The following is a 10,845-nucleotide window of genomic DNA, read 5'->3' as shown; positions in this document are numbered from 1 at the left end:
AGACACGCTTGTGCCAAGAGCACAAACACACACACATTTGCGCTGACAAAACATGATAATGCATATTGAGAGGTGGTGATGTTAAACAGCAATATATCCCAGTGCAGGGGGAAAGAAGTCTGCAAGCTGATGTAAACAATGCAGCCCCTCAAAACATGAAAACTAACTGGAAATGTGTTATGAAGTAGGAAAATATATTCCTATCAAAACTTGGACCAGCCAGTCTGATGTGGGTCCTTTGCTCTGGGTGTCTGACTGGGTTTGCATTGTATGGACTTCCAAATGCAACATCTGAAAGGTTGCTGCAAAGGTTTTGGAGGACACATTCAGACAAAGAACTGTCCTCAGACTGACTGCACCCCGTGTCGGTCTATTCAGCTGACACAGCAGACAGCTGGTCTGGACTTTGACCGGTGTGGAGGAGGAGGCGTTCCTCACAGCAGCAGCAGCCTTCAGCTGACTCCGCTCACCCCGACACACTGTCTGTGTTTGTCAGTAAGGCTGATGTCCACAGGTTGGTGCTGAGGGTCTGCAGGGTCTAATGAGGAAAAGAAAGCACCATGCAAGCTCCTGCTGTGTCAGTAGATATCTGAAACAGAGCATAAATACCAAACCATTACACCCCGTGTCTTCCAATGAAAGCATCAGGATGTGTTTCTTGGGTTTAATGAATAACTGGCAGCATATTTACATAAGTGACATAAGCGGACATAGCCGGTGGCATGAGGCTGTGTCCATTCATGAACGATATAGCAGGTGTGTGGCTGAGAAGGCACATCTCAACCCGGTGTAGCGGCTTTGAATGATGTAACAGACGAGCTGTCTAAAACTACGGTGAGAAAAAAAGAGTGTGTTCTGCCCCTTTTTTCCTCCTGTTATTAATAAGCTGATGCTGTTCAATGTTGTTGAAAATGTATAATGCTGATTAAACAAATAACATTTTTCAAGAGCACATTCCTCGACATTCTTTAAAACACATCTCGCCCCACCTCTGGTGAAGGAGGGTTAGTGGGCGCCCGGCACGGTCGCGCTGACATAAGAGGACAGAGAAAGGGGCTGAGAAAGCACACCTCACCCGGTGTAGAGGCTTTGAATTATGTTACAAATGAGCTGTCTGTGAGGCGTTCAAGGACCTCAGAGTCAGCTCAGTTTGTTTCACTCGCTACCCCTCGTTTCGGCTGTCGTGGCGGTGTTATCACGATGTGGTGTCTAACTGAATTATCTCAGGGGGATATACAGATCAGTTCAGCTTAACCCAGGGGGGGAGGGAGTACTCCTGTGTCAGTTCGTCTTTCATCTACCCCCCCACACGGGAGAAAAGAGCTTAATTCAACGTGCATTCAAGGACCTCGTTGCCCTTTTCCATGTCGGCCCCAGTAAGGCCAGCCTCCCATTTATGGAGGTTTTGATGGCTGTGAGGGCTGAGACAGGATACCACAGCTTTCCAGCTGCTGGTATCCTGCTGGTCGCTCATCCTCTAACAGCTTTACGGGGAGCGGCGACGCAACTACGCGTTAACAGAATGTTAGAACAGGACGCTGAGACCGGACTCTGCCTTCTTCGCTTCCTCGTGTTGACTGTCGTTACCGTGTTATTACTGTCTTGTCACAGAAACAGGCTATGCCTCTCGCTCACGACAGAGAGAGGGGGTTTTACTCCGCGTACTTCCTGGTTTGCAAGAAGACGAGAGATTTCAGACCCATTGTAGATCTGCGCGGCCAAAACCGTTGCATCGCACGCGAGACGTTCCGTATGCTGACCGTCAAACAGATACAGGAACTGGTTCAGCCAGGAGATTGGTTCACCACCATCGACTTAAAAGTCGACACCTTTCAGTTTATGTGTGGACACGGCCCTGCTGTGGGCGGTTTGCAAACTGCAGCGGGGACCGACGGTGACGCCATTGACCCTCATGCAGGCGGCTGCTACTGAGGGTCCCCACAACACCTGTTACAGGGAACATCGCTTCCTCCTACATCGCGCTGTTCACGGACTCGTCGCTGATGGGGTGGGTGGGGGTTTTCCTAGGGAGAGCGATGGTGGAGTGTGGCCTCCGGCAGAGGACCGACATATCAACCTCCTCGAGCTCCAGGCAGTGTTCTTCAGGCCCCTGATATGGGGAAAGCACATGCTGGTGAGGACCGACAACCATGGTGGCTTACATCAACGGGCAGGGTGGAGTTTGGTTCCGCTGCCCTGTTGGAAACAGCAGAGAACCGGTGCTTGTGGGCCTCAGAGCACCTGGTTTCTGAAGGCTCTCCATATCCCTGGGTCGCGGGAGCGGAGGAAGTGGATCTGTTCGTCAACCGACAGGGAGGCAAAGTTGCATCTGCTATGCCCTGTTTGTGTGTTGGCATGTTACGTTGAACGCACGGCCCCCCTCATCGAACGGAACAGTTGTTTGTGTGCTTCGGTGATGGTGTGGCCGGTAAAGCCCTTTCTAAGAAAAGCCTGGCAGGATGGCTTTATGAGTGTATCTACCAGGCAGGCAGGAAGAGACCCTCCCACAGTGGTCCGTGCTCACTCTACATGCAGCGTGGAGGTGGCATTGTTCAGTAGGGTGAGTGTCGAGGACATATGTATAGCGGCGTCATGGTCGATGCCTTGCCTGTTGATATGGTTTTACCTCTTGGGCATGTCGGGCTCCTTTTCAGGGTCTGTGCTCGCTGGACCGAAACAGGACTGGTGTGCAGGGTGGTGTGTCTGGGCATGATACCCCTCCATGTTCACATGCTTCTTGATGACCCGAGGAATGTGGTGTGCAAGGTGTCTACTGTTTGTTTTTGACCTCTTCATGGTTAGGCCAAGGCCTTACCTAGATCAGTCGCGTACTATCTGAGTTGGCTAGGGCCCCTTAAATCTCCACTGCAGCCGAGGTTATAAAGAAGTAGGTGGGTGTGCTACAGGGTCTAATCCTCTTGCCGAATTCACACCAGGCAGCGGCAAAGTGTGCTATTAATGATTATATTTTTCTGCGGCCGGGAGGCATGTTCATGTGTCTCAGGCCAGAATAAATTATTTTGTAACATAAGTCAACATGTAACAGCAGCCACTAAAAATTCAACTTTTCCCAACTTTTGTTTGGCCGCACTTCACCGCAGAATCAAACGGCTGCAGCTCGCTGAGCTCGGGAGCAGCCAGTGCAGCTTTTCATAGACACTTCATGGCAGCTTGCTGCATGCCGCACTTCGATGCTGCTCTGGTGTGAATTTAGCGTTGTCTGGATCAGTGTGGTTAGGTTGATGGTGGTGGTGCGGCAGGGCGTACACCCATTGCGCTCCACCCGCTGTACCCATAGAGTCCAGTAGAGGACGGAGACTGTGTGAGTTAGATCAAAGGTTACGATATTGTAACCCTGGTTCTATAAGCACAGGCAGAGCCCTTTACTGAGGAGGCCCTTCCGCTCCTGCGCCGCTCGCTGAAGAGGGTGTGGGATACTATGAGGGCTCCGCCTGTGCTTATAGAACTAGGGTTACGATATCGTAAACTTGGCTTTGGCATACAGAGCTCTGTAGCGCCTCCCAGAGGGGAGAAGCTGAACTAGGTTATGTCCAGGGTGTGAGGGGTTTCCAGTGATGTTTCCTGCCCGTTTCCCAACTCTGTTTAAAGAATATAATTAGCACACTCTCGTCAAAAAGTTTGACTGCATTAGAGGAAAGAAAAAAGGAAAAAAAGGTGGAATAATTCTTCAACTTTCTGTTGATCTACAACAAGGGTCTCCAGCAAGTAGATCGCAAGCTACCGGTAGCTCTTTCTGAGTGGCTCGCTAATGGTTCAAAGACTATGTACATAAATTTGATAACACAAAGTCACTTTGTAAAACTGTTTAAATTACTACCCAATCAAATTCACAGACATCCCGCGCCCTTCTGAGACCGGCTTTCAATTAAGATAGGAAGGCTGCTGTCTTTTGTAAGGTTTGTAACGCCATAACATACAGTGATGTTAGCAGTCTAGCAAGTGCACACTAGATTTGACAATGACCGCAGGAAATAGCCAGGCCAATAAAAGGCAAAAAATATACTATTTTCATGAGAAATTGGTAACAGAATTTTGTTATCCAGGAATGTGGAAGACACATGTATGTGTCACATTTGCGGTGTGAGCGTGTCAGTCAGTAAAAGACGTAACATCGAGCGCCAAAGTCCACTGCAACTTTTCATGGGACTTTCCGGCTGGTAGAAGTCTACGAACAAAGAAGGTAAAGGAGCCAAAAACAACGCTTAAAACACGACGAAGAAGGCCAATAAAGCAAAAAGCCTTTGTTTAGTGGGGCACATCCTAACGAAACACGAAAATCCCTTCGCCTATGGAAGAATTCTAATAGAGGCAATGACTGCGGTGGCTGAAACGGTATTAAAGGACCGTAAAAGTAAGACAGAAATTATGTCTGCTATTGGCGATGTACAACTTGGTGGCGCTATGTGTAGCTCTCGGCCACTTTCATTTTGTCAAATTAGCTCTCAGAGGGAAAAGGTTGGAGACCCCTGATCTACAACATCCACATATTTCACAATAAAACAAATTACAGGATAAATACAATGCAGTATTTCAAAATCTACTTCTTGTTGCACCTTGATGGATATGGAGTGTTTATAAGGCAATAGCTGGCGACATCACAAGAGATTATACTGTCATTAATGACTAGATTTAATAGAATGGATCTATCAATGAGTCACAAATGGAAAAAAACCCTGATATCTGATAATCTTTATGTCTGATCATAGTGTGTGTCAGTCTGTGTCCATAGCAGTGTAGTGAGTCAGAGAAAGTGCAGGAGAACCACACCTAGTGTTGTTCTGTTTGTTTAAATACGCTTGTATGGGGAAGGATAGATTAGTGGATGTGTGTGTGTGTGTGTGTGTGTGTGTGTGTGTGTGTGTGTGTGTGTGTGTGTGTGTGTGTTGCTTGGCCACTCCTTTCTGACACACTGAGTTTCAACAGACTATCAGCCTCAGGTGTGTGTGTGTGACATGTGTACTGTAGGACATGTGCCTACCTGTAGACACCTCCTCCAATGCGCGAGCTCCATGTGTAAAGTTGTCTAACCAGCTTTATGCAGTTACCTCAGGAACAAAACTAAGGCCCAGTTTCTGTTGGATCCTACAAACTGCCTCACACGTAGGCTAGACTAAATTTACATGTAATTCATTTGGCCGATGTACAGATAAGGAACAGTCCAACCAGTACAGGAGATTCAGGGGAAGTCCCAGAGAATAAAAGCCTCAACACTCAATGTTAACTCAGTGATAGTCAGCACAAAAACACTAAATCATTCTTTGACTATAATTATACATCCTTTATGTAGAATTAGCCAAAAGTGAGACAGTACCTGACATCATAATAAGAGCCATTTCTGCCATAATTTCTGTGTTAAAGGTCCCATATTGTAAAAAGTGAGATTTTCATGTCTTTTATATTATAAAGGAGGTTTAAGTGCTATATAAATACTGTGAAAGTATCAAAACACTCAATCCATGGAGAAATACACACAGCCCATATTCAGAAACTGTGTGTTTGAAACAAGCCGTCAGGATTTCTGTCCATTTGTGATGTCACAAATCTACAATATTTAGACTGTTTCACAGTTTTAAACGTAAACATACTAAATGTGTCCCGGTTTATTTTCTGTTGCAGTGTATGTGAATTACATCAGCTGACAGGATGTCAACATGGACCCAAGCTGTTGCCTTGCAACGCAATTCCGTTGAAATGCGCTAAAACGGAGTGTTTCAGACAGAGCGTGAATACAGGTATATTCAGACAGACAGTATGAGAAAAATAAAGTGTTTTTTGAACATTAAAGCATGTAAACATGTTCAAGTAGAAACACAAAATACAAACATGAACCTGAAAGTGAGCATGATGTGTCCCCTTTAAATTCTTGGCAGAATACGGTTAATATATAAATCAAGCAAAGTGGAAGTTTACAAGATATTACATTACGTACGTAGATATTATCAAGACTCCACAGAATAAAGCTGCATCCCATGAGTCCATGCTCAGTAGATTACAGATGAGATCTCCTCATGGGACCTTTATTGGACCTATATATAAATTGATAGAGCTACTGAGAGCATCTCACTTTTGTACAATGCCGTTGAAAAGTTTGGAATCAGCTGTTATATCGAAGTTCTTATTCTTTCTTTCAATAATAACTATTTTAACAGAGATTTAAAAAACAGTATAATTCAGACACCAAATGTATAATTAACATGTGAAATAATTTTATCCCCAAAAAGAGAAGAATGAAATGATTCAAACTTCCATTTAGTCGATGTCCCCACGGTGTTGCATGACAAGGGAGAACACTGTTGGAACTGGGATGTTGATTATTGAACCACTATGGAGCAACTGGGCTCTAAATATTGAGTTAGTCCGGTTTTCTGTGGGCCTTCTGCAGTCTACTCAGTGGTTCGATTGAAGAGATTTAAACTGTGGTTTGTCAGTCAATAGTATGTTCAGCTGATATTCCAGTAGCGCTAACTTTAGACTTAACCCCTGTTAATCCCAGCTTGGTCTAGGCTGCATTATTGTGCACTTGACGCTGAAACTGGAACCTGTTCCTATTTAAATCTTTCCGTTGTCAGTCTGGTTCAACCATTGTGCAGCATTTTGTTCTCCAGTTACAAAACAAACCCTTCAAACTAAAAAGAGGACATCCTACAACATAAAAGCATGAAAGACCTTTCAAACATATAAAGTAGACATCTGACTGAACACAGTCAAGCTTTTGTGGCAGGAGATTACTAACTTTTGAACGGTAGTGTGTATGCTCCTTTAGTTGTTAATCTATTTTATATTCTACACAATATTTCATAGGAATGTCTCTCCTATGTCCCTGAAATGATGTAAAGATCCACTTCCTGCCATGTACCAATCTGGTGAGTGAAAACAATAAAAGCTTAAAGCAGCAGTTGGTAGAAATGGAGCATAGAAGATTTAAAAAAAACGATCCCAGCTACCATTGGGCGAAGGCGGGCTACACCCTGGGCAGATATTGAACCTTGTGCTGTAAAGGGAGTGGTTCTAGCTGTATGTGGGTGGAGCTCTGCTGCACCATCAGCCTGCCTCATCTTGTTTCTGTTCCATCTCATACAGTATAAATGGCTCCACCATTCCATTGGTGCATTTCTCCTTTAGTGTGCAGCTTGCACTCAGCTCAATGCCGGATCTCTGACTGCTCATGTTTTCCTGTCTCCTTTTCTTCAAGTATGTAATAGATATTTTTAAGTGAGGAGAAAGCAACACACTCATAACTCTTCCTAGTTCTGAAAAACAACATTTTAGCTGATTTCAGCATCAAATCCAACAGTCATCTGACTGACACATTACTTTCTGTAAATCCAGTCATCCTGAGCATACATGTGTCAACCACATCTACAGAGAGGTGATTCACCAGACCAGAACAGGAGGGACCTGTAGTCTCATACTTGTACATCAGACAGCAGTATCGGAGGAGCTCTGTGTCAGTGTACTGCTTGTTAGAAAACAAGTCAGCTCATGACATGAAAGCATAGCGCATGAGCGCCATCAGGTTAATAACTGATATTAAAACTAAACTGAACTCATTCTTCATGTCAGAAGTTGAGTTCCTTGTGGAGGAGGAGGAGGAGGAAGTTCTTTTGTGCAGCTACACATTACAACTGCTCCACCTTGTGGTCACACATCATAGTTCTGTAATTTTATGTTGGCAGGAGGAGGAACCCCCTACACAGTTTTACCATGCATACTATACTATAGGGTGAATTAGCCTCATGTGGGATATTTTTTTTGCATTTCAGACTTCTGGAACATATTGCGACATGAAGCCAATACATCAAATCCACACCCAGTACCACTCTGAAATCCCCAAGATGTGTCCTAATCAAACCAAAAACGTTGCAGCCACCCCCCCGATTATGGAATATAATTTATACTTCACCTTAAGTTTTCACCTCAGGAACATAGCGAAGGTACGATCATTCATAAACCAAAATGATGCTGAGAAGCTAATTCATGCTTTCATATCCAGCCGGTTGGACTACTGTAATGCACTCTTCGCTGGTCTTCCCAAGAAAACCACTGGAAGACTCCAGCTCATTCAAAACTCTGCAGCTAGATTATTAACAAAAACTAAGAGAAGAGAACACATCAGTCCTGTCCTAGCTACTTTACACAGGCTTCCTGTTACTTTCAGAATTGACTTCAAGGTCCTCCTCCTCACATACAAAGCACTAAATGGACAAGGACCTAGCTACATTGCTAACTCCCTTACAAACTACACACCAGCGAGAACACTGCGATCATCAGATGCAGGTCTATTAGAGGTCACCAGAAGCAGTCGTAAGAAGATTGGTGATGCGGCCTTTGTCAACTATGCCCCAAAATTATGGAACGCACTACCCATAAATATTAGGGAAGCAAACACGCTAGACATTTTCAAAAGACATCTTAAAATCTATCTTTTTACCAGAGCATTTTCTCTGTAACTTGCACTACGGATTTTATCCTGCACTATTTATATTTCACTATTTCTACTGTTCTAAAATGTTTTATTATTTTTATCATGATTTTGTTGACTCCATGCACTGCTCTTGCTGCTTGTTTTTTTTTTTTTTATAATTTATTTTATGTAAAGCACTTTGAACTGCAACTCCTGTATGAAATGTGCTATATAAATAAAGTCTTATTATTATTATTATTATTATTAAGTATCTTAAATAATGCATTAGAAGACTAAAACCCTATAAATAACCATTGTTATTGCCCAATCCAATACCAATACTGTCCCACATTAGGCAAATCATTCTGTCCCACTTTTTGAAACCATATTTCCTAAAGTAGGACAATGGACATGGGACACCGACCCACAATGATTTATACGTGTAAGAAGTTGCAAACAGTACCTTTAACATTAAGTTTGTCCAAACACTATTGTCATTGACCTTTGGGTAGTCGTCACACAGGGCGCTCCCAGTTTAATGATCGCTACACCCTAATCAATGATTGGACATTTGATATGTCATGTGATTTTGATCACATGACACCACAGCTTGTGTTGACCAATAATTGTATTGACTTTTATTTGTTTGAGGAAGACCTACAAGCTCAAGGTTCACAGGTCATGTATGAGAGGGAGATAACCCCAGCCTGGATGGGAGTGTTTGAATATTTTAGCAATAGGCTAATTAATCAATTAACATTGATGAAAAAACAATATGTTTTACCTTGTTGACTCAAAATAAGAAGGCATTAAACTGTGTGTAACAGTGTAACGAATATACAATGGGTGTAGTGGAAGATGGTGCACAATAACCAGATACTACAATACCTTCTCCTCCACTGTTAGTCACTGCAGACTCCCACTGTCTCCACCTCTCTGTAGACACTGTCAGTGTGTCTATTGTCTCCACAGACTCTAGAACCGTTGTCTTTGTTAAAGCAGCAGTGGGTAGAAATGGAGAAAATATGATTATAAAAAAGTTATTTTTAAAAAACAGTAGTGCATGAGACACATAATCTGAAAAGAATCATGTTCCTCTGTGTCCTCCGGTGCTCCTAATAGCATCTGCAAGATTTCACAGACCGGAGGAAAACAACCAACTGTTTAGCTGTAAAATGAGAAAGTTTGTGTATTTCATCCAACTTTGTCTTACTCATATACTTCATTTATGATTATTTTTTTTATTATTATGTAATCTGTTTCTTGTTTTATTTTCCACAGCATCGCTGCAAAATGTTTCTTGCAACTTTGAAATGCTCCCTTGTAGTTTTGTTGTAGCCTGATGTTGGATTCACATGCAATAATAAAGTTGGGTTGTGTTGCTGTATGCATTCACTACATTGTATTGTTTATTTTCATTGTACAGTTGAGTTGTTAGCAGTTCCACCAAAGAGAGATTTCCACTCTAAACTTCTCACATGGTTTCATTTAGATTAAGTAAAATGATCTATTATTTCGCAAAATAACAAAGATTAGAGAAAAAAAAATGTCTTGTCCTTTCCTTCCCTTTTAATCATCTGTCGACCGCTCAGATTTATCTGGTGACCCTTTGGAGGGGCCCGACCCCCGGGTCAGGAACTAGCGGACTAAACTACCCAACAGTACGTAAAGTTGTTAGACTAGCTCCACCTGGAGCAGCTACAACGGAAACATGCTGCTCTAACATTGATGTACCAGGATCAACTCTCTAATAATGTCACATAGAATCAGATATCAGTCACAAGAGACTTTTATAATACTTCTGTTCTTGTACTTAATGCAGCAGTAGGTAGGAGTGGAGCAAATATGATTAAAAAACGTTATTTTTATAAAATGGCCACTATATCCTGACGGTAGTACATGAGATAGGTAACCTGAAAAAAATCATGTTCCTCTGTGTTCTCCGGTGCTCCTAACGGCATCTGCAAGATTTCACAGACCGGAGGAAAAACAACCAATCAGAGCCGAGCTGGAGCCTTGCTGTCTCTGAGCAGCTGTCAATCACTCGCAAACTCCGATCAAACGGTCAAACTGGGTAGAGCTGATCAAATATTAATCAGTATTCTGTTACTGTAATGCCTATTTCTCTCCTCAAATGTTCTCAGAATCATCTTGTAGTGCACGGTTTTGCTGTAAAATGAGAAAGTTTGTGACCCGGCAGCCATGTTGAGATCAGTTGAGGAAATACCAAGCACCGCCCACCAGCCGGAGCAAACCTGAATATATTTTAACGTGAGAAATAGGCATTACAGTAACAGAATATTGATTCATATTTCATCAGCGCTGCCTAGTTTGACCGTTTGGTCGGAGTTCGCAAGTGATTGACAGCTGCCTCCGTTGAATGAACAGCCAATAGGAACGCTCTCTCTCTCTGAAATGAC

Source organism: Sebastes fasciatus, chromosome 10, assembly GCF_043250625.1.
Source record: "Sebastes fasciatus isolate fSebFas1 chromosome 10, fSebFas1.pri, whole genome shotgun sequence".
Lineage (NCBI taxonomy): Eukaryota > Metazoa > Chordata > Actinopteri > Perciformes > Sebastidae > Sebastes > Sebastes fasciatus.
This window is presented reverse-complemented; position numbering follows the sequence as displayed.